This window comes from Anolis carolinensis, chromosome Y, assembly GCF_035594765.1.
Source record: "Anolis carolinensis isolate JA03-04 chromosome Y, rAnoCar3.1.pri, whole genome shotgun sequence".
NCBI lineage: Eukaryota > Metazoa > Chordata > Lepidosauria > Squamata > Dactyloidae > Anolis > Anolis carolinensis.
In genome coordinates, this window is record NC_085848.1 from 321,986 (window position 1) to 343,793 (window position 21,808).

The following is a 21,808-nucleotide window of genomic DNA, read 5'->3' on the forward strand; positions in this document are numbered from 1 at the left end:
GCCCAAGGAGGCAGGTCTCCCCTCAGAAGAAGCCCCTCTTCCCTCAGAAAAGGCCCAAGGAGGCAGGTCTCCCCTCAGAAGAAGCCCCCCTTCCCTCAGAAAAGGACCAAGGAGGCAGGTCTCCCCTCAGAGAAGTCCCCCTTCCCTCAGAAAAGGCCAAGGAGGCGGGTCTCCCCTCAGGAAGAAGTCCCCCTTCCTCAGAAAAGGCCCAAGGAGGCAGGTCTCCCCTCAGGAGAAGCCCCCCTTCCCTCAGAAAAGGCCCAAGGAGGCAGGTCTCCCCTCAGAAGAAGCCCCTCTTCCCTCAGAAAAGGCCCAAGGAGGCAGGTCTCCCCTCAGGAGAAGCCCCTCTTCCCTCAGAAAAGGCCCAAGGAGGCAGGTCTCCCCTCAGAGAAGCCCCCCTTCCCTCAGAAAAGGCCCAAGGAGGCAGGTCTCCCCTCAGAGAAGCCCCCCTTCCCTCAGAAAAGGCCCAAGGAGGCAGGTCTCCCCTCAGAAGAAGCCCCTCTTCCCTCAGAAAAGGCCCAAGGAGGCAGGTCTCCCCTCAGGAGAAGCCCCCTTCCCTCAGAAAAGGCCCAAGGAGGCAGGTCTCCCCTCAGGAGAAGCCCCTCTTCCCTCAGAAAAGGCCCAAGGAGGCAGGTCTCCCCTCAGGAGAAGCCCCCCTTCCCTCAGAAAAGGCCCAAGGAGGGCAGGTCTCCCCTCAGAAGAAGCCCCCCTTCCCTCAGAAAAGGCCCAAGGAGGCAGGTCTCCCCTCAGAAGAAGCCCCTCTTCCCTCAGAAAAGGCCCAAGGAGGCAGGTCTCCCCTCAGGAAGAAGCCCCCCTTCCCTCAGAAAAGGCCCAAGGAGGCAGGTCTCCCCTCAGAAGAAGCCCCCTCTTCCCTCAGAAAAGGCCCAAGGAGGCAGGTCTCCCCTCAGAAGAAGCCCCTCTTCCCTCAGAAAAGGCCCAAGGAGGCAGGTCTCCTCCCCTCAGAGAAGACCCCTCTTCCCTCAGAAAAGGCCCAAGGAGGCAGGTCTCCCCTCAGGAGAAGCCCCTCCTTCCCTCAGAAAAGGCCCAAGGAGGCAGGTCTCCCCTCAGAAGAAGCCCCTCTTCCCTCAGAAAAGGCCCAAGGAGGCAGGTCTCCCCTCAGAAGAAGCCCCTCTTCCCTCAGAAAAAGGCCCAAGGAGGCAGGTCCTCCCCTCAGAAGAAGCCCCTCTTCCCTCAGAAAAGGCCCAAGGAGGCAGGTCTCCCCTCAGGAGAAGCCCTCTTCCCTCAGAAAAGGCCCAAGGAGGCAGGTCTCCCCTCAGAGAAGCCCCTCTTCCCTCAGAAAAGGCCCAAGGAGGCAGGTCTCCCCTCAGAAGAAGCCCCTCTTCCCTCAGAAAAGGCCCAAGGAGGCAGGTCTCCCCTCAGGAGAAGCCCCTCCTTCCCTCAGAAAAGGCCCCAAGGAGGCAGGTCTCCCCTCAGAAGAAGCCCCCCTTCCCTCAGAGAAAGGCCCAAGGAGGCAGGTCTCCCCTCAGGAGAAGCCCCTCTTCCCTCAGAAAAGGCCCAAGGAGGCAGGTCTCCCCTCAGAAGAAGCCCCTCTTCCCTCAGAAAAGGCCCAAGGAGGCAGGTCTCCCCTCAGAAGAAGCCCCTCTTCCCTCAGAAAAGGCCCAAGGAGGCAGGTCTCCCCTCAGAAGAAGCCCCTCTTCCCTCAGAAAAGGCCCAAGGAGGCAGGTCTCCCCCTCAGAAGAAGCCCCCCTTCCCTCAGAAAAGGCCCAAGGAGGCAGGTCTCCCCCTCAGAAGAAGCCCCCCTTCCCTCAGAAAAGGCCCAAGGAGGCAGGTCTCCCCTCAGAAGAAGCCCCTCTTCCCTCAGAAAAGGCCCAAGGAGGCAGGTCTCCCCTCAGAAGAAGCCCCCCTTCCCTCAGAAAAGGCCCAAGGAGGCAGGTCTCCTCCCCCTCAGAAGAAGCCCCTCTTCCCTCAGAAAAGGCCCAAGGAGGCAGGTCTCCCCTCAGAAGAAGCCCCTCTTCCCTCAGAAAAGGCCCAAGGAGGCAGGTCTCCCCTCAGAAGAAGCCCCTCTTCCCTCAGAAAAGGCCCAAGGAGGCAGGTCTCCCCTCAGAAGAAGCCCCTCTTTCCCTCAGAAAAAGCCCAAGGAGGCAGGTCTCCCCTCAGAAGAAGCCCCTCAGAAAAGGCCCAAGGAGGCAGGTCTCCCCTCAGAAGAAGCCCCTCTTCCCTCAGAAAAGGCCCAAGGAGGCAGGTCTCCCCTCAGGAGAAGCCCCTCTTCCCTCAGAAAAGGCCCAAGGAGGCAGGTCTCCCCTCAGAAGAAGCCCCTCTTCCCTCAGAAAAGGCCCAAGGAGGCAGGTCTCCCCTCAGAAGAAGCCCCCCTTCCCTCAGAAAAGGCCCAAGGAGGCAGGTCTCCCCTCAGGAGAAGCCCCCCTTCCCTCAGAAAAGGCCCAAGGAGGCAGGTCTCCCCTCAGAAGAAGCCCCCCTTCCCTCAGAAAAGGCCCAAGGAGGCAGGTCTCCCCTCAGGAGAAGCCCCCCTTCCCTCAGAAAAGGCCCAAGGAGGCAGGTCTCCCCTCAGGAGAAGCCCCCCTTCCCTCAGAAAAGGCCCAAGGAGGCAGGTCTCCCCTCAGGAGAAGCCCCTCTTCCCTCAGAAAAGGCCCAAGGAGGCAGGTCTCCCCTCAGAAGAAGCCCCCCTTCCCTCAGAAAAGGCCCAAGGAGGCAGGTCTCCCCTCAGGAGAAGCCCCCCTTCCCTCAGAAAAGGCCCAAGGAGGCAGGTCTCCCCTCAGAAGAAGCCCCCCTTCCCTCAGAAAAGGCCCAAGGAGGCAGGTCTCCCCTCAGAAAAAGCCCCTCTTCCCTCAGAAAAGGCCCAAGGAGGCAGGTCTCCCCTCAGAAGAAGCCCCCCTTCCCTCAGAAAAGGCCCAAGGAGGCAGGTCTCCCCTCAGAAGAAGCCCCCCTTCCCTCAGAAAAGGCCCAAGGAGGCAGGTCTCCCCTCAGGAGAAGCCCCTCTTCCCTCAGAAAAGGCCCAAGGAGGCAGGTCTCCCCTCAGAAGAAGCCCCTCTTCCCTCAGAAAAGGCCCAAGGAGGCAGGTCTCCCCTCAGAAGAAGCCACCCTTCCCTCAGAAAAGGCCCAAGGAGGCAGGTCTCCCCTCAGAAGAAGCCACCCTTCCCTCAGAAAAGGCCCAAGGAGGCAGGTCTCCCCTCAGGAGAAGCCCCTCTTCCCTCAGAAAAGGCCCAAGGAGGCAGGTCTCCCCTCAGGAGAAGCCCCTCTTCCCTCAGAAAAGGCCCAAGGAGGCAGGTCTCCCCTCAGGAGAAGCCCCCCTTCCCTCAGAAAAGGCCCAAGGAGGCAGGTCTCCCCTCAGGAGAAGCCCCCCTTCCCTCAGAAAAGGCCCAAGGAGGCAGGTCTCCCCTCAGAAGAAGCCCCTCTTCCCTCAGAAAAGGCCCAAGGAGGCAGGTCTCCCCTCAGGAGAAGCCCCCTCTTCCCTCAGAAAAGGCCCAAGGAGGCAGGTCTCCCCTCAGGAGAAGCCCCCCCTTCCCTCAGAAAAGGCCCAAGGAGGCAGGTCTCCCCTCAGGAGAAGCCCCCCTTCCCTCAGAAAAGGCCCAAGGAGGCAGGTCTCACCTCAGGAGAAGCCCCTCTTCCCTCAGAAAAGGCCCAAGGAGGCAGGTCTCACCTCAGGAGAAGCCCCTCTTCCCTCAGAAAAGGCCCAAGGAGGCAGGTCTCCCCTCAGGAGAAGCCCCCCTTCCCTCAGAAAAGGCCCAAGGAGGCAGGTCTCCCCTCAGAAGAAGCCCCTCTTCCCTCAGAAAAGGCCCAAGGAGGCAGGTCTCCCCTCAGAAGAAGCCCCTCTTCCCTCAGAAAAGGCCCAAGGAGGCAGGTCTCCCCTCAGAAGAAGCCCCTCTTCCCTCAGAAAAGGCCCAAGGAGGCAGGTCTCCCCTCAGAAGAAGCCCCCCTTCCCTCAGAAAAGGCCCAAGGAGGCAGGTCTACCCTCAGAAGAAGCCCCCCTTCCCTCAGAAAAGGCCCAAGGAGGCAGGTCTCCCCTCAGGAGAAGCCCCTCTTCCCTCAGAAAAGGCCCAAGGAGGCAGGTCTCCCCTCAGAAGAAGCCCCCCTTCCCTCAGAAAAGGCCCAAGGAGGCAGGTCTCCCCTCAGAAGAAGCCCCTCTTCCCTCAGAAAAGGCCCAAGGAGGCAGGTCTCCCCTCAGGAGAAGCCCCTCTGCCCTCAGAAAAGGCCCAAGGAGGCAGGTCTCCCCTCAGGAGAAGCCCCTCTTCCCTCAGAAAAGGCCCAAGGAGGCAGGTCTCCCCTCAGGAGAAGCCCCCCTTCCCTCAGAAAAGGCCCAAGGAGGCAGGTCTCCCCTCAGGAGAAGCCCCCCTTCCCTCAGAAAAGGCCCAAGGAGGCAGGTCTCCCCTCAGAAGAAGCCCCCCTTCCCTCAGAAAAGGCCCAAGGAGGCAGGTCTCCCCTCAGAAGAAGCCCCCCTTCCCTCAGAAAAGGCCCAAGGAGGCAGGTCTCCCCTCAGAAGAAGCCCCTCTTCCCTCGGAAAAGGCTCAAGGAGGCAGGTCTCCCCTCAGAAGAAGCCCCTCTTCCCTCAGAAAAGGCCCAAGGAGGCAGGTCTCCCCTCAGAAGAAGCCCCTCTTCCCTCAGAAAAGGCCCAAGGAGGCAGGTCTCCCCTCAGAAGAAGCCCCTCTTCCCTCAGAAAAGGCCCAAGGAGGCAGGTCTCCCCTCAGGAGAAGCCCCTCTTCCCTCAGAAAAGGCCCAAGGAGGCAGGTCTCCCCTCAGGAGAAGTCCCCCTTCCCTCAGAAAAGGCCCAAGGAGGCAGGTCTCCCCTCAGAAGAAGCCCCTCTTCCCTCAGAAAAGGCCCAAGGAGGCAGGTCTCCCCTCAGGAGAAGCCCCTCTTCCCTCAGAAAAGGCCCAAGGAGGCAGGTCTCCCCTCAGAAGAAGCCCCTCTTCCCTCAGAAAAGGCCCAAGGAGGCAGGTCTCCCCTCAGAAGAAGCCCCTCTTCCCTCAGAAAAGGCCCAAGGAGGCAGGTCTCCCCTCAGGAGAAGCCCCTCTTCCCTCGGAAAAGGCCCAAGGAGGCAGGTCTCCCCTCAGGAGAAGCCCCTCTTCCCTCAGAAAAGGCCCAAGGAGGCAGGTCTCCCCTCAGAAGAAGCCCCTCTTCCCTCAGAAAAGGCCCAAGGAGGCAGGTCTCCCCTCAGAAGAAGCCCCTCTTCCCTCAGAAAAGGCCCAAGGAGGCAGGTCTCCCCTCAGGAGAAGCCCCTCTTCCCTCAGAAAAGGCCCAAGGAGGCAGGTCTCCCCTCAGAAGAAGCCCCTCTTCCCTCAGAAAAGGCCCAAGGAGGCAGGTCTCCCCTCAGAAGAAGCCCCTCTTCCCTCAGAAAAGGCCCAAGGAGGCAGGTCTCCCCTCAGGAGAAGCCCCTCTTCCCTCAGAAAAGGCCCAAGGAGGCAGGTCTCCCCTCAGGAGAAGCCCCCCTTCCCTCAGAAAAGGCCCAAGGAGGCAGGTCTCCCCTCAGGAGAAGCCCCTCTTCCCTCAGAAAAGGCCCAAGGAGGCAGGTCTCCCCTCAGAAGAAGCCCCCCTTCCCTCAGAAAAGGCCCAAGGAGGCAGGTCTCCCCTCAGAAGAAGCCCCTCTTCCCTCAGAAAAGGCCCAAGGAGGCAGGTCTCCCCTCAGAAGAAGCCCCTCTTCCCTCAGAAAAGGCCCAAGGAGGCAGGTCTCCCCTCAGGAGAAGCCCCCCTTCCCTCAGAAAAGGCCCAAGGAGGCAGGTCTCCCCTCAGAAGAAGCCCCTCTTCCCTCGGAAAAGGCTCAAGGAGGCAGGTCTCCCCTCAGAAGAAGCCCCTCTTCCCTCAGAAAAGGCCCAAGGAGGCAGGTCTCCCCTCAGAAGAAGCCCCTCTTCCCTCAGAAAAGGCCCAAGGAGGCAGGTCTCCCCTCAGAAGAAGCCCCTCTTCCCTCAGAAAAGGCCCAAGGAGGCAGGTCTCCCCTCAGGAGAAGCCCCTCTTCCCTCATAAAAGGCCCAAGGAGGCAGGTCTCCCCTCAGAAGAAGCCCCTCTTCCCTCAGAAAAGGCCCAAGGAGGCAGGTCTCCCCTCAGAAGAAGCCCCTCTTCCCTCAGAAAAGGCCCAAGGAGGCAGGTCTCCCCTCAGAAGAAGCCCCTCTTCCCTCAGAAAAGGCCCAAGGAGGCAGGTCTCCCCTCAGAAGAAGCCCCCCTTCCCTCAGAAAAGGCCCAAGGAGGCAGGTCTCCCCTCAGGAGAAGCCCCCCTTCCCTCAGAAAAGGCCCAAGGAGGCAGGTCTCCCCTCAGGAGAAGCCCCTCTTCCCTCAGAAAAGGCCCAAGGAGGCAGGTCTCCCCTCAGAAGAAGCCCCTCTTCCCTCAGAAAAGGCCCAAGGAGGCAGGTCTCCCCTCAGAAGAAGCCCCTCTTCCCTCAGAAAAGGCCCAAGGAGGCAGGTCTCCCCTCAGAAGAAGCCCCTCTTCCCTCAGAAAAGGCCCAAGGAGGCAGGTCTCCCCTCAGAAGAAGCCCCCCTTCCCTCAGAAAAGGCCCAAGGAGGCAGGTCTCCCCTCAGAAGAAGCCCCTCTTCCCTCAGAAAAGGCCCAAGGAGGCAGGTCTCCCCTCAGGAGAAGCCCCTCTTCCCTCAGAAAAGGCCCAAGGAGGCAGGTCTCCCCTCAGGAGAAGCCCCTCTTCCCTCAGAAAAGGCCCAAGGAGGCAGGTCTCCCCTCAGGAGAAGCCCCTCTTCCCTCAGAAAAGGCCCAAGGAGGCAGGTCTCCCCTCAGGAGAAGCCCCCCTTCCCTCAGAAAAGGCCCAAGGAGGCAGGTCTCCCCTCAGAAGAAGCCCCTCTTCCCTCAGAAAAGGCCCAAGGAGGCAGGTCTCCCCTCAGAAGAAGCCCCTCTTCCCTCAGAAAAGGCCCAAGGAGGCAGGTCTCCCCTCAGGAGAAGCCCCTCTTCCCTCAGAAAAGGCCCAAGGAGGCAGGTCTCCCCTCAGAAGAAGCCCCTCTTCCCTCAGAAAAGGCCCAAGGAGGCAGGTCTCCCCTCAGAAGAAGCCCCTCTTCCCTCAGAAAAGGCCCAAGGAGGCAGGTCTCCCCTCAGAAGAAGCCCCCCTTCCCTCAGAAAAGGCCCAAGGAGGCAGGTCTCCCCTCAGAAGAAGCCCCCCTTCCCTCAGAAAAGGCCCAAGGAGGCAGGTCTCCCCTCAGAAGAAGCCCCTCTTCCCTCAGAAAAGGCCCAAGGAGGCAGGTCTCCCCTCAGAAGAAGCCCCTCTTCCCTCGGAAAAGGCCCAAGGAGGCAGGTCTCCCCTCAGGAGAAGCCCCTCTTCCCTCAGAAAAGGCCCAAGGAGGCAGGTCTCCCCTCAGAAGAAGCCCCTCTTCCCTCAGAAAAGGCCCAAGGAGGCAGGTCTCCCCTCAGAAGAAGCCCCTCTTCCCTCAGAAAAGGCCCAAGGAGGCAGGTCTCCCCTCAGGAGAAGCCCCTCTTCCCTCAGAAAAGGCCCAAGGAGGCAGGTCTCCCCTCAGAAGAAGCCCCTCTTCCCTCAGAAAAGGCCCAAGGAGGCAGGTCTCCCCTCAGAAGAAGCCCCTCTTCCCTCGGAAAAGGCTCAAGGAGGCAGGTCTCCCCTCAGAAGAAGCCCCTCTTCCCTCAGAAAAGGCCCAAGGAGGCAGGTCTCCCCTCAGAAGAAGCCCCCCTTCCCTCAGAAAAGGCCCAAGGAGGCAGGTCTCCCCTCAGGAGAAGCCCCTCTTCCCTCAGAAAAGGCCCAAGGAGGCAGGTCTCCCCTCAGAAGAAGCCCCTCTTCCCTCAGAAAAGGCCCAAGGAGGCAGGTCTCCCCTCAGAAGAAGCCCCCCTTCCCTCAGAAAAGGCCCAAGGAGGCAGGTCTCCCCTCAGAAGAAGCCCCTCTTCCCTCAGAAAAGGCCCAAGGAGGCAGGTCTCCCCTCAGAAGAAGCCCCTCTTCCCTCAGAAAAGGCCCAAGGAGGCAGGTCTCCCCTCAGGAGAAGCCCCCCTTCCCTCAGAAAAGGCCCAAGGAGGCAGGTCTCCCCTCAGAAGAAGCCCCTCTTCCCTCGGAAAAGGCTCAAGGAGGCAGGTCTCCCCTCAGAAGAAGCCCCTCTTCCCTCAGAAAAGGCCCAAGGAGGCAGGTCTCCCCTCAGAAGAAGCCCCTCTTCCCTCAGAAAAGGCCCAAGGAGGCAGGTCTCCCCTCAGGAGAAGCCCCTCTTCCCTCAGAAAAGGCCCAAGGAGGCAGGTCTCCCCTCAGGAGAAGCCCCTCTTCCCTCAGAAAAGGCCCAAGGAGGCAGGTCTCCCCTCAGAAGAAGCCCCTCTTCCCTCAGAAAAGGCCCAAGGAGGCAGGTCTCCCCTCAGAAGAAGCCCCCCTTCCCTCAGAAAAGGCCCAAGGAGGCAGGTCTCCCCTCAGAAGAAGCCCCCCTTCCCTCAGAAAAGGCCCAAGGAGGCAGGTCTCCCCTCAGGAGAAGCCCCCCTTCCCTCAGAAAAGGCCCAAGGAGGCAGGTCTCCCCTCAGGAGAAGCCCCCCTTCCCTCAGAAAAGGCCCAAGGAGGCAGGTCTCCCCTCAGAAGAAGCCCCCCTTCCCTCAGAAAAGGCCCAAGGAGGCAGGTCTCCCCTCAGAAGAAGCCCCTCTTCCCTCAGAAAAGGCCCAAGGAGGCAGGTCTCCCCTCAGAAGAAGCCCCTCTTCCCTCAGAAAAGGCCCAAGGAGGCAGGTCTCCCCTCAGGAGAAGCCCCCCTTCCCTCAGAAAAGGCCCAAGGAGGCAGGTCTCCCCTCAGGAGAAGCCCCCCTTCCCTCAGAAAAGGCCCAAGGAGGCAGGTCTCCCCTCAGGAGAAGCCCCTCTTCCCTCAGAAAAGGCCCAAGGAGGCAGGTCTCCCCTCAGAAGAAGCCCCTCTTCCCTCAGAAAAGGCCCAAGGAGGCAGGTCTCCCCTCAGAAGAAGCCCCTCTTCCCTCAGAAAAGGCCCAAGGAGGCAGGTCTCCCCTCAGAAGAAGCCCCTCTTCCCTCAGAAAAGGTCCAAGGAGGCAGGTCTCCCCTCAGGAGAAGCCCCCCTTCCCTCAGAAAAGGCCCAAGGAGGCAGGTCTCCCCTCAGAAGAAGCCCCTCTTCCCTCAGAAAAGGCCCAAGGAGGCAGGTCTCCCCTCAGAAGAAGCCCCTCTTCCCTCAGAAAAGGCCCAAGGAGGCAGGTCTCCCCTCAGGAGAAGCCCCCCTTCCCTCAGAAAAGGCCCAAGGAGGCAGGTCTCCCCTCAGAAGAAGCCCCTCTCCCCTCAGAAAAGGCCCAAGGAGGCAGGTCTCCCCTCAGGAGAAGCCCCCCTTCCCTCAGAAAAGGCCCAAGGAGGCAGGTCTCCCCTCAGGAGAAGCCCCCCTTCCCTCAGAAAAGGCCCAAGGAGGCAGGTCTCCCCTCAGAAGAAGCCCCTCTTCCCTCAGAAAAGGCCCAAGGAGGCAGGTCTCCCCTCAGAAGAAGCCCCTCTTCCCTCAGAAAAGGCCCAAGGAGGCAGGTCTCCCCTCAGAAGAAGCCCCTCTTCCCTCAGAAAAGGCCCAAGGAGGCAGGTCTCCCCTCAGAAGAAGCCCCCCTTCCCTCTGAAAAGGCCCAAGGAGGCAGGTCTCCCCTCAGAAGAAGCCCCCCTTCCCTCTGAAAAGGCCCAAGGAGGCAGGTCTCCCCTCAGAAGAAGCCCCTCTTCCCTCAGAAAAGGCCCAAGGAGGCAGGTCTCCCCTCAGAAGAAGCCCCTCTTCCCTCAGAAAAGGCCCAAGGAGGCAGGTCTCCCCTCAGAAGAAGCCCCTCTTCCCTCAGAAAAGGCCCAAGGAGGCAGGTCTCCCCTCAGAAGAAGCCCCTCTTCCCTCAGAAGAGGCCCAAGGAGGCAGGTCTCCCCTCAGAAGAAGCCCCTCTTCCCTCAGAAAAGGCCCAAGGAGGCAGGTCTCCCCTCAGAAGAAGCCCCTCTTCCCTCAGAAAAGGCCCAAGGAGGCAGGTCTCCCCTCAGGAGAAGCCCCCCTTCCCTCAGAAAAGGCCCAAGGAGGCAGGTCTCCCCTCAGAAGAAACCCCCCTTCCCTCAGAAAAGGCCCAAGGAGGCAGGTCTCCCCTCAGAAGAAACCCCTCTTCCCTCGGAAAAGGCCCAAGGAGGCAGGTCTCCCCTCAGAAGAAGCCCCTCTTCCCTCGGAAAAGGCCCAAGGAGGCAGGTCTCCCCTCAGGAGAAGCCCCCCTTCCCTCAGAAAAGGCCCAAGGAGGCAGGTCTCCCCTCAGAAGAAGCCCCTCTTCCCTCGGAAAAGGCCCAAGGAGGCAGGTCTCCCCTCAGAAGAAGCCCCCCTTCCCTCAGAAAAGGCCCAAGGAGGCAGGTCTCCCCTCAGAAGAAGCCCCTCTTCCCTCAGAAAAGGCCCAAGGAGGCAGGTCTCCCCTCAGAAGAAGCCCCCCTTCCCTCAGAAAAGGCCCAAGGAGGCAGGTCTCCCCTCAGGAGAAGCCCCCCTTCCCTCAGAAAAGGCCCAAGGAGGCAGGTCTCCCCTCAGAAGAAGCCCCCCTTCCCTCAGAAAAGGCCCAAGGAGGCAGGTCTCCCCTCAGGAGAAGCCCCCCTTCCCTCAGAAAAGGCCCAAGGAGGCAGGTGTCCCCTCAGAAGAAGCCCCTCTTCCCTCAGAAAAGGCCCAAGGAGGCAGGTGTCCCCTCAGAAGAAGCCCCTCTTCCCTCAGAAAAGGCCCAAGGAGGCAGGTCTCCCCTCAGAAGAAGCCCCTCTTCCCTCAGAAAAGGCCCAAGGAGGCAGGTCTCCCCTCAGGAGAAGCCCCCCTTCCCTCAGAAAAGGCCCAAGGAGGCAGGTCTCCCCTCAGAAGAAGCCCCTCTTCCCTCAGAAAAGGCCCAAGGAGGCAGGTCTCCCCTCAGAAGAAGCCCCTCTTCCCTCAGAAAAGGCCCAAGGAGGCAGGTCTCCCCTCAGAAGAAGCCCCTCTTCCCTCAGAAAAGGCCCAAGGAGGCAGGTCTCCCCTCAGGAGAAGCCCCTCTTCCCTCAGAAAAGGCCCAAGGAGGCAGGTCTCCCCTCAGGAGAAGCCCCCCTTCCCTCAGAAAAGGCCCAAGGAGGCAGGTCTCCCCTCAGAAGAAGCCCCTCTTCCCTCAGAAAAGGCCCAAGGAGGCAGGTCTCCCCTCAGAAGAAGCCCCTCTTCCCTCAGAAAAGGCCCAAGGAGGCAGGTCTCCCCTCAGGAGAAGCCCCCCTTCCCTCAGAAAAGGCCCAAGGAGGCAGGTCTCCCCTCAGGAGAAGCCCCTCTTCCCTCAGAAAAGGCCCAAGGAGGCAGGTCTCCCCTCAGGAGAAGCCCCCCTTCCCTCAGAAAAGGCCCAAGGAGGCAGGTCTCCCCTCAGGAGAAGCCCCCCTTCCCTCAGAAAAGGCCCAAGGAGGCAGGTCTCCCCTCAGGAGAAGCCCCTCTTCCCTCAGAAAAGGCCCAAGGAGGCAGGTCTCCCCTCAGGAGAAGCCCCCCTTCCCTCAGAAAAGGCCCAAGGAGGCAGGTCTCCCCTCAGAAGAAGCCCCTCTTCCCTCAGAAAAGGCCCAAGGAGGCAGGTCTCCCCTCAGGAGAAGCCCCCCTTCCCTCAGAAAAGGCCCAAGGAGGCAGGTCTCCCCTCAGAAGAAGCCCCCCTTCCCTCAGAAAAGGCCCAAGGAGGCAGGTCTCCCCTCAGAAGAAGCCCCTCTTCCCTCAGAAAAGGCCCAAGGAGGCAGGTCTCCCCTCAGAAGAAGCCCCTCTTCCCTCAGAAAAGGCCCAAGGAGGCAGGTCTCCCCTCAGAAGAAGCCCCTCTTCCCTCAGAAAAGGCCCAAGGAGGCAGGTCTCCCCTCAGAAGAAGCCCCTCTTCCCTCAGAAAAGGCCCAAGGAGGCAGGTCTCCCCTCAGAAGAAGCCCCCCTTCCCTCAGAAAAGGCCCAAGGAGGCAGGTCTCCCCTCAGAAGAAGCCCCCCTTCCCTCAGAAAAGGCCCAAGGAGGCAGGTCTCCCCTCAGGAGAAGCCCCCCTTCCCTCAGAAAAGGCCCAAGGAGGCAGGTCTCCCCTCAGAAGAAGCCCCTCTTCCCTCAGAAAAGGCCCAAGGAGGCAGGTCTCCCCTCAGAAGAAGCCCCTCTTCCCTCAGAAAAGGCCCAAGGAGGCAGGTCTCCCCTCAGAAGAAGCCCCCCTTCCCTCAGAAAAGGCCCAAGGAGGCAGGTCTCCCCTCAGAAGAAGCCCCCCTTCCCTCAGAAAAGGCCCAAGGAGGCAGGTCTCCCCTCGGGAGAAGCCCCCCTTCCCTCAGAAAAGGCCCAAGGAGGCAGGTCTCCCCTCGGGAGAAGCCCCCCTTCCCTCAGAAAAGGCCCAAGGAGGCAGGTCTCCCCTCAGGAGAAGCCCCTCTTCCCTCAGAAAAGGCCCAAGGAGGCAGGTCTCCCCTCAGGAGAAGCCCCTCTTCCCTCAGAAAAGGCCCAAGGAGGCAGGTCTCCCCTCAGGAGAAGCCCCTCTTCCCTCAGAAAAGGCCCAAGGAGGCAGGTCTCCCCTCAGAAGAAGCCCCTCTTCCCTCAGAAAAGGCCCAAGGAGGCAGGTCTCCCCTCAGGAGAAGCCCCTCTTCCCTCAGAAAAGGCCCAAGGAGGCAGGTCTCCCCTCAGAAGAAGCCCCTCTTCCCTCAGAAAAGGCCCAAGGAGGCAGGTCTCCCCTCAGAAGAAGCCCCTCTTCCCTCAGAAAAGGCCCAAGGAGGCAGGTCTCCCCTCAGAAGAAGCCCCTCTTCCCTCAGAAAAGGCCCAAGGAGGCAGGTCTCCCCTCAGAAGAAGCCCCTCTTCCCTCAGAAAAGGCCCAAGGAGGCAGGTCTCCCCTCAGAAGAAGCCCCTCTTCCCTCAGAAAAGGCCCAAGGAGGCAGGTCTCCCCTCAGAAGAAGCCCCTCTTCCCTCAGAAAAGGCCCAAGGAGGCAGGTCTCCCCTCAGGAGAAGCCCCTCTTCCCTCAGAAAAGGCCCAAGGAGGCAGGTCTCCCCTCAGAAGAAGCCCCTCTTCCCTCAGAAAAGGCCCAAGGAGGCAGGTCTCCCCTCAGGAGAAGCCCCTCTTCCCTCAGAAAAGGCCCAAGGAGGCAGGTCTCCCCTCAGGAGAAGCCCCTCTTCCCTCAGAAAAGGCCCAAGGAGGCAGGTCTCCCCTCAGAAGAAGCCCCTCTTCCCTCAGAAAAGGCCCAAGGAGGCAGGTCTCCCCTCAGAAGAAGCCCCTCTTCCCTCAGAAAAGGCCCAAGGAGGCAGGTCTCCCCTCAGAAGAAGCCCCTCTTCCCTCTGAAAAGGCCCAAGGAGGCAGGTCTCCCCTCAGAAGAAGCCCCCCTTCCCTCAGAAAGGGCCCAAGGAGGCAGGTCTCCCCTCAGAAGAAGCCCCCCTTCCCTCAGAAAAGGCCCAAGGAGGCAGGTCTCCCCTCAGAAGAAGCCCCCCTTCCCTCAGAAAAGGCCCAAGGAGGCAGGTCTCCCCTCAGAAGAAGCCCCTCTTCCCTCAGAAAAGGCCCAAGGAGGCAGGTCTCCCCTCAGAAGAAGCCCCTCTTCCCTCAGAAAAGGCCCAAGGAGGCAGGTCTCCCCTCAGAAGAAGCCCCTCTTCCCTCAGAAAAGGCCCAAGGAGGCAGATCTCCCCTCAGAAGAAGCCCCTCTTCCCTCAGAAAAGGCCCAAGGAGGCAGGTCTCCCCTCAGAAGAAGCCCCCCTTCCCTCAGAAAAGGCCCAAGGAGGCAGGTCTCCCCTCAGAAGAAGCCCCCCTTCCCTCAGAAAAGGCCCAAGGAGGCAGGTCTCCCCTCAGGAGAAGCCCCCCTTCCCTCAGAAAAGGCCCAAGGAGGCAGGTCTCCCCTCAGAAGAAGCCCCCCTTCCCTCAGAAAAGGCCCAAGGAGGCAGGTCTCCCCTCAGAAGAAGCCCCTCTTCCCTCAGAAAAGGCCCAAGGAGGCAGGTCTCCCCTCAGGAGAAGCCCCCCTTCCCTCTGAAAAGGCCCAAGGAGGCAGGTCTCCCCTCAGAAGAAGCCCCCCTTCCCTCTGAAAAGGCCCAAGGAGGCAGGTCTCCCCTCAGGAGAAGCCCCTCTTCCCTCAGAAAAGGCCCAAGGAGGCAGGTCTCCCCTCAGAAGAAGCCCCTCTTCCCTCAGAAAAGGCCCAAGGAGGCAGGTCTCCCCTCAGAAGAAGCCCCTCTTCCCTCAGAAAAGGCCCAAGGAGGCAGGTCTCCCCTCAGAAGAAGCCCCTCTTCCCTCAAAAAAGGCCCAAGGAGGCAGGTCTCCCCTCAGAAGAAGCCCCCCTTCCCTCAGAAAAGGCCCAAGGAGGCAGGTCTCCCCTCAGGAGAAGCCCCCCTTCCCTCAGAAAAGGCCCAAGGAGGCAGGTCTCCCCTCAGAAGAAGCCCCCCTTCCCTCAGAAAAGGCCCAAGGAGGCAGGTCTCCCCTCAGAAGAAGCCCCTCTTCCCTCAGAAAAGGCCCAAGGAGGCAGGTCTCCCCTCAGGAGAAGCCCCTCTTCCCTCAAAAAAGGCCCAAGGAGGCAGGTCTCCCCTCAGAAGAAGCCCCCCTTCCCTCAGAAAAGGCCCAAGGAGGCAGGTCTCCCCTCAGAAGAAGCCCCTCTTCCCTCAGAAAAGGCCCAAGGAGGCAGGTCTCCCCTCAGAAGAAGCCCCTCTTCCCTCAGAAAAGGCCCAAGGAGGCAGGTCTCCCCTCAGAAGAAGCCCCTCTTCCCTCAGAAAAGGCCCAAGGAGGCAGGTCTCCCCTCAGAAGAAGCCCCCCTTCCCTCAGAAAAGGCCCAAGGAGGCAGGTCTCCCCTCAGAAGAAGCCCCCCTTCCCTCAGAAAAGGCCCAAGGAGGCAGGTCTCCCCTCAGAAGAAGCCCCCCTTCCCTCAGAAAAGGCCCAAGGAGGCAGGTCTCCCCTCAGAAGAAGCCCCCCTTCCCTCAGAAAAGGCCCAAGGAGGCAGGTCTCCCCTCAGAAGAAGCCCCTCTTCCCTCAGAAAAGGCCCAAGGAGGCAGGTCTCCCTCAGAAGAAGCCCCTCTTCCCTCAGAAAAGGCCCAAGGAGGCAGGTCTCCCCTCAGAAGAAGCCCCTCTTCCCTCAAAAAAGGCCCAAGGAGGCAGGTCTCCCCTCAGAAGAAGCCCCCCTTCCCTCTGAAAAGGCCCAAGGAGGCAGGTCTCCCCTCAGGAGAAGCCCCCCTTCCCTCAGAAAAGGCCCAAGGAGGCAGGTCTCCCCTCAGAAGAAGCCCCTCTTCCCTCAGAAAAGGCCCAAGGAGGCAGGTCTCCCCTCAGAAGAAGCCCCTCTTCCCTCAGAAAAGGCCCAAGGAGGCAGGTCTCCCCTCAGAAGAAGCCCCTCTTCCCTCAAAAAAGGCCCAAGGAGGCAGGTCTCCCCTCAGAAGAAGCCCCCCTTCCCTCAGAAAAGGCCCAAGGAGGCAGGTCTCCCCTCAGAAGAAGCCCCTCTTCCCTCAGAAAAGGCCCAAGGAGGCAGGTCTCCCCTCAGAAGAAGCCCCTCTTCCCTCAGAAAAGGCCCAAGGAGGCAGGTCTCCCCTCAGAAGAAGCCCCTCTTCCCTCAGAAAAGGCCCAAGGAGGCAGGTCTCCCCTCAGAAGAAGCCCCCCTTCCCTCAGAAAAGGCCCAAGGAGGCAGGTCTCCCCTCAGAAGAAGCCCCCCTTCCCTCAGAAAAGGCCCAAGGAGGCAGGTCTCCCCTCAGAAGAAGCCCCCCTTCCCTCAGAAAAGGCCCAAGGAGGCAGGTCTCCCCTCAGAAGAAGCCCCCCTTCCCTCAGAAAAGGCCCAAGGAGGCAGGTCTCCCCTCAGAAGAAGCCCCCCTTCCCTCAGAAAAGGCCCAAGGAGGCAGGTCTCCCCTCAGAAGAAGCCCCCCTTCCCTCAGAAAAGGCCCAAGGAGGCAGGTCTCCCCTCAGAAGAAGCCCCCCTTCCCTCAGAAAAGGCCCAAGGAGGCAGGTCTCCCCTCAGAAGAAGCCCCCCTTCCCTCAGAAAAGGCCCAAGGAGGCAGGTCTCCCCTCAGAAGAAGCCCCCCTTCCCTCAGAAAAGGCCCAAGGAGGCAGGTCTCCCCTCAGAAGAAGCCCCCCTTCCCTCAGAAAAGGCCCAAGGAGGCAGGTCTCCCCTCAGAAGAAGCCCCCCTTCCCTCAGAAAAGGCCCAAGGAGGCAGGTCTCCCCTCAGAAGAAGCCCCTCTTCCCTCAGAAAAGGCCCAAGGAGGCAGGTCTCCCCTCAGAAGAAGCCCCTCTTCCCTCAGAAAAGGCCCAAGGAGGCAGGTCTCCCCTCAGAAGAAGCCCCCCTTCCCTCAGAAAAGGCCCAAGGAGGCAGGTCTCCCCTCAGAAGAAGCCCCTCTTCCCTCAGAAAAGGCCCAAGGAGGCAGGTCTCCCCTCAGAAGAAGCCCCCCTTCCCTCAGAAAAGGCCCAAGGAGGCAGGTCTCCCCTCAGAAGAAGCCCCTCTTCCCTCGGAAAAGGCCCAAGGAGGCAGGTCTCCCCTCAGAAGAAGCCCCCCTTCCCTCAGAAAAGCCCCAAGGAGGCAGGTCTCCCCTCAGGAGAAGCCCCCCTTCCCTCAGAAAAGGCCCAAGGAGGCAGGTCTCCCCTCAGGAGAAGCCCCCCTTCCCTCAGAAAAGGCCCAAGGAGGCAGGTCTCCCCTCAGAAGAAACCCCTCTTCCCTCAGAAAAGGCCCAAGGAGGCAGGTCTCCCCTCAGAAGAAGCCCCTCTTCCCTCGGAAAAGGCCCAAGGAGGCAGGTCTCCCCTCAGAAGAAGCCCCTCTTCCCTCGGAAAAGGCCCAAGGAGGCAGGTCTCCCCTCAGGAGAAGCCCCTCTTCCCTCAGAAAAGGCCCAAGGAGGCAGGTCTCCCCTCAGAAGAAGCCCCTCTTCCCTCGGAAAAGGCCCAAGGAGGCAGGTCTCCCCTCAGGAGAAGCCCCTCTTCCCTCAGAAAAGGCCCAAGGAGGCAGGTCTCCCCTCAGAAGAAGCCCCTCTTCCCTCGGAAAAGGCCCAAGGAGGCAGGTCTCCCCTCAGGAGAAGCCCCCCTTCCCTCAGAAAAGGCCCAAGGAGGCAGGTCTCCCCTCAGAAGAAGCCCCTCTTCCCTCGGAAAAGGCCCAAGGAGGCAGGTCTCCCCTCAGGAGAAGCCCCCCTTCCCTCAGAAAAGGCCCAAGGAGGCAGGTCTCCCCTCAGAAGAAGCCCCTCTTCCCTCAGAAAAGGCCCAAGGAGGCAGGTTTCCCCTCAGAAGAAGCCCCTCTTCCCTCGGAAAAGGCTCAAGGAGGCAGGTCTCCCCTCAGAAGAAGCCCCCCTTCCCTCAGAAAAGGCCCAAGGAGGCAGGTCTCCCCTCAGAAGAAGCCCCCCTTCCCTCAGAAAAGGCCCAAGGAGGCAGGTCTCCCCTCAGAAGAAGCCCCTCTTCCCTCGGAAAAGGCCCAAGGAGGCAGGTCTCCCCTCAGGAGAAGCCCCTCTTCCCTCAGAAAAGGCCCAAGGAGGCAGGTCTCCCCTCAGAAGAAGCCCCTCTTCCCTCGGAAAAGGCCCAAGGAGGCAGGTCTCCCCTCAGGAGAAGCCCCTCTTCCCTCAGAAAAGGCCCAAGGAGGCAGGTCTCCCCTCAGGAGAAGCCCCCCTTCCCTCAGAAAAGGCCCAAGGAGGCAGGTCTCCCCTCAGAAGAAGCCCCCCTTCCCTCGGAAAAGGCCCAAGGAGGCAGGTCTCCCCTCAGGAGAAGCCCCTCTTCCCTCAGAAAAGGCCCAAGGAGGCAGGTCTCCCCTCAGAAGAAGCCCCTCTTCCCTCAGAAAAGGCCCAAGGAGGCAGGTCTCCCCTCAGAAGAAGCCCCTCTTCCCTCGGAAAAGGCCCAAGGAGGCAGGTCTCCCCTCAGGAGAAGCCCCCCTTCCCTCAGAAAAGGCCCAAGGAGGCAGGTCTCCCCTCAGAAGAAGCCCCTCTTCCCTCAGAAAAGGCCCAAGGAGGCAGGTCTCCCCTCAGAAGAAGCCCCTCTTCCCTCGGAAAAGGCTCAAGGAGGCAGGTCTCCCCTCAGAAGAAGCCCCCCTTCCCTCAGAAAAGGCCCAAGGAGGCAGGTCTCCCCTCAGAAGAAGCCCCTCTTCCCTCAGAAAAGGCCCAAGGAGGCAGGTCTCCCCTCAGAAGAAGCCCCTCTTCCCTCAGAAAAGGCCCAAGGAGGCAGGTCTCCCCTCAGAAGAAGCCCCTCTTCCCTCAGAAAAGGCCCAAGGAGGCAGGTCTCCCCTCAGAAGAAGCCCCCCTTCCCTCAGAAAAGGCCCAAGGAGGCAGGTCTCCCCTCAGAAGAAGCCCCCCTTCCCTCAGAAAAGGCCCAAGGAGGCAGGTCTCCCCTCAGAAGAAGCCCCCCTTCCCTCAGAAAAGGCCCAAGGAGGCAGGTCTCCCCTCAGAAGAAGCCCCCCTTCCCTCAGAAAAGGCCCAAGGAGGCAGGTCTCCCCTCAGAAGAAGCCCCTCTTCCCTCAGAAAAGGCCCAAGGAGGCAGGTCTCCCCTCAGAAGAAGCCCCCCTTCCCTCAGAAAAGGCCCAAGGAGGCAGGTCTCCCCTCAGAAGAAGCCCCCCTTCCCTCAGAAAAGGCCCAAGGAGGCAGGTCTCCCCTCAGAAGAAGCCCCCCTTCCCTCAGAAAAGGCCCAAGGAGGCAGGTCTCCCCTCAGAAGAAGCCCCCCTTCCCTCAGAAAAGGCCCAAGGAGGCAGGTCTCCCCTCAGAAGAAGCCCCCCTTCCCTCAGAAAAGGCCCAAGGAGGCAGGTCTCCCCTCAGAAGAAGCCCCTCTTCCCTCGGAAAAGGCCCAAGGAGGCAGGTCTCCCCTCAGAAGAAGCCCCTCTTCCCTCGGAAAAGGCCCAAGGAGGCAGGTCTCCCCTCAGGAGAAGCCCCCCTTCCCTCAGAAAAGGCCCAAGGAGGCAGGTCTCCCCTCAGAAGAAGCCCCCCTTCCCTCAGAAAAGGCCCAAGGAGGCAGGTCTCCCCTCAGAAGAAGCCCCCCTTCCCTCAGAAAAGGCCCAAGGAGGCAGGTCTCCCCTCAGAAGAAGCCCCCCTTCCCTCAGAAAAGGCCCAAGGAGGCAGGTCTCCCCTCAGGAGAAGCCCCCCTTCCCTCAGAAAAGGCCCAAGGAGGCAGGTCTCCCCTCAGAAGAAGCCCCTCTTCCCTCGGAAAAGGCCCAAGGAGGCAGGTCTCCCCTCAGAAGAAGCCCCTCTTCCCTCGGAAAAGGCCCAAGGAGGCAGGTCTCCCCTCAGAAGAAGCCCCTCTTCCCTCAGAAAAGGCCCAAGGAGGCAGGTCTCCCCTCAGAAGAAGCCCCCCTTCCCTCAGAAAAGGCCCAAGGAGGCAGGTCTCCCCTCAGAAGAAGCCCCTCTTCCCTCAGAAAAGGCCCAAGGAGGCAGGTCTCCCCTCAGAAGAAGCCCCTCTTCCCTCGGAAAAGGCCCAAGGAGGCAGGTCTCCCCTCAGAAGAAGCCCCTCTTCCCTCAGAAAAGGCCCAAGGAGGCAGGTCTCCCCTCAGAAGAAGCCCCCCTTCCCTCAGAAAAGGCCCAAGGAGGCAGGTCTCCCCTCAGAAGAAGCCCCTCTTCCCTCGGAAAAGGCCCAAGGAGGCAGGTCTCCCCTCAGAAGAAGCCCCTCTTCCCTCGGAAAAGGCCCAAGGAGGCAGGTCTCCCCTCAGAAGAAGCCCCTCTTCCCTCAGAAAAGGCCCAAGGAGGCAGGTCTCCCCTCAGAAGAAGCCACCCTTCCCTCAGAAAAGGCCCAAGGAGGCAGGTCTCCCCTCAGAAGAAGCCCCTCTTCCCTCAGAAAAGGCCCAAGGAGGCAGGTCTCCCCTCAGAAGAAGCCCCTCTTCCCTCAGAAAAGGCCCAAGGAGGCAGGTCTCCCCTCAGAAGAAGCCCCTCTTCCCTCGGAAAAGGCCCAAGGAGGCAGGTCTCCCCTCAGAAGAAGCCCCTCTTCCCTCGGAAAAGGCCCAAGGAGGCAGGTCTCCCCTCAGAAGAAGCCCCTCTTCCCTCAGAAAAGGCCCAAGGAGGCAGGTCTCCCCTCAGAAGAAGCCCCTCTTCCCTCAGAAAAGGCCCAAGGAGGCAGGTCTCCCCTCAGAAGAAGCCCCTCTTCCCTCAGAAAAGGCCCAAGGAGGCAGGTCTCCCCTCAGAAGAAGCCCCTCTTCCCTCAGAAAAGGCCCAAGGAGGCAGGTCTCCCCTCAGAAGAAGCCCCTCTTCCCTCAGAAAAGGCCCAAGGAGGCAGGTCTCCCCTCAGAAGAAGCCCCTCTTCCCTCAGAAAAGGCCCAAGGAGGCAGGTCTCCCCTCAGAAGAAGCCCCTCTTCCCTCAGAAAAGGCCCAAGGAGGCAGGTCTCCCCTCAGAAGAAGCCCCTCTTCCCTCAGAAAAGGCCCAAGGAGGCAGGTCTCCCCTCAGAAGAAGCCCCTCTTCCCTCGGAAAAGGCCCAAGGAGGCAGGTCTCCCCTCAGAAGAAGCCCCTCTTCCCTCGGAAAAGGCCCAAGGAGGCAGGTCTCCCCTCAGAAGAAGCCCCTCTTCCCTCAGAAAAGGCCCAAGGAGGCAGGTCTCCCCTCAGAAGAAGCCACCCTTCCCTCAGAAAAGGCCCAAGGAGGCAGGTCTCCCCTCAGAAGAAGCCCCTCTTCCCTCAGAAAAGGCCCAAGGAGGCAGGTCTCCCCTCAGAAGAAGCCCCTCTTCCCTCAGAAAAGGCCCAAGGAGGCAGGTCTCCCCTCAGAAGAAGCCCCCCTTCCCTCAGAAAAGGCCCAAGGAGGCAGGTCTCCCCTCAGGAGAAGCCCCCCTTCCCTCAGAAAAGGCCCAAGGAGGCAGGTCTCCCCTCAGAAGAAGCCCCCCTTCCCTCAGAAAAGGCCCAAGGAGGCAGGTCTCCCCTCAGAAGAAGCCCCCCTTCCCTCAGAAAAGGCCGAAGGAGGCAGGTCTCCCCTCAGAAGAAGCCCCCCTTCCCTCAGAAAAGGCCCAAGGAAGCAGGTCTCCCCTCACGAGAAGCCCCTCTTCCCTCAGAAAAGGCCCAAGGAGGCAGGTCTCCCCTCAGGAGAAGCCCCTCTTCCCTCAGAAAAGGCCCAAGGAGGCAGGTCTCCCCTCAGAAGAAGCCCCCCTTCCCTCAGAAAAGGCCCAAGGAGGCAGGTCTCCCCTCAGAAGAAGCCCCCCTTCCCTCAGAAAAGGCCCAAGGAGGCAGGTCTCCCCTCAGAAGAAGCCCCTCTTCCCTCAGAAAAGGCCCAAGGAGGCAGGTCTCCCCTCAGAAGAAGCCCCTCTTCCCTCGGAAAAGGCCCAAGGAGGCAGGTCTCCCCTCAGAAGAAGCCCCTCTTCCCTCAGAAAAGGCCCAAGGAGGCAGGTCTCCCCTCAGAAGAAGCCCCTCTTCCCTCAGAAAAGGCCCAAGGAGGCAGGTCTCCCCTCAGAAGAAGCCCCTCTTCCCTCAGAAAAGGCCCAAGGAGGCAGGTCTCCCCTCAGGAGAAGCCCCTCTTCCCTCAGAAAAGGCCCAAGGAGGCAGGTCTCCCCTCAGGAGAAGCCCCTCTTCCCTCGGAAAAGGCCCAAGGAGGCAGGTCTCCCCTCAGAAGAAGCCCCTCTTCCCTCGGAAAAGGCCCAAGGAGGCAGGTCTCCCCTCAGGAGAAGCCCCTCTTCCCTCAGAAAAGGCCCAAGGAGGCAGGTCTCCCCTCAGGAGAAGCCCCTCTTCCCTCGGAAAAGGCCCAAGGAGGCAGGTCTCCCCTCAGAAGAAGCCCCCCTTCCCTCAGAAAAGGCCCAAGGAGGCAGGTCTCCCCTCAGAAGAAGCCCCCCTTCCCTCAGAAAAGGCCCAAGGAGGCAGGTCTCCCCTCAGAAGAAGCCCCTCTTCCCTCAGAAAAGGCCCAAGGAGGCAGGTCTCCCCTCAGAAGAAGCCCCCCTTCCCTCAGAAAAGGCCCAAGGAGGCAGGTCTCCCCTCAGGAGAAGCCCCTCTTCCCTCAGAAAAGGCCCAAGGAGGCAGGTCTCCCCTCAGAAGAAGCCCCTCTTCCCTCAGAAAAGGCCCAAGGAGGCAGGTCTCCCCTCAGAAGAAGCCCCCCTTCCCTCAGAAAAGGCCCAAGGAGGCAGGTCTCCCCTCAGAAGAAGCCCCCCTTCCCTCAGAAAAGGCCCAAGGAGGCAG

The 21,808-nt window shown here is 61.0% G+C and overlaps 1 protein-coding gene across 1 annotated transcript in view; it reads right to left on the bottom strand.

Annotated features, from left to right (window-relative positions):
• Positions 1-21,808, bottom strand: part of rsph14 (radial spoke head 14 homolog) — a 122,636-nt gene that overhangs the window by 100,112 nt on the left and 716 nt on the right. The window lies entirely within an intron of this gene.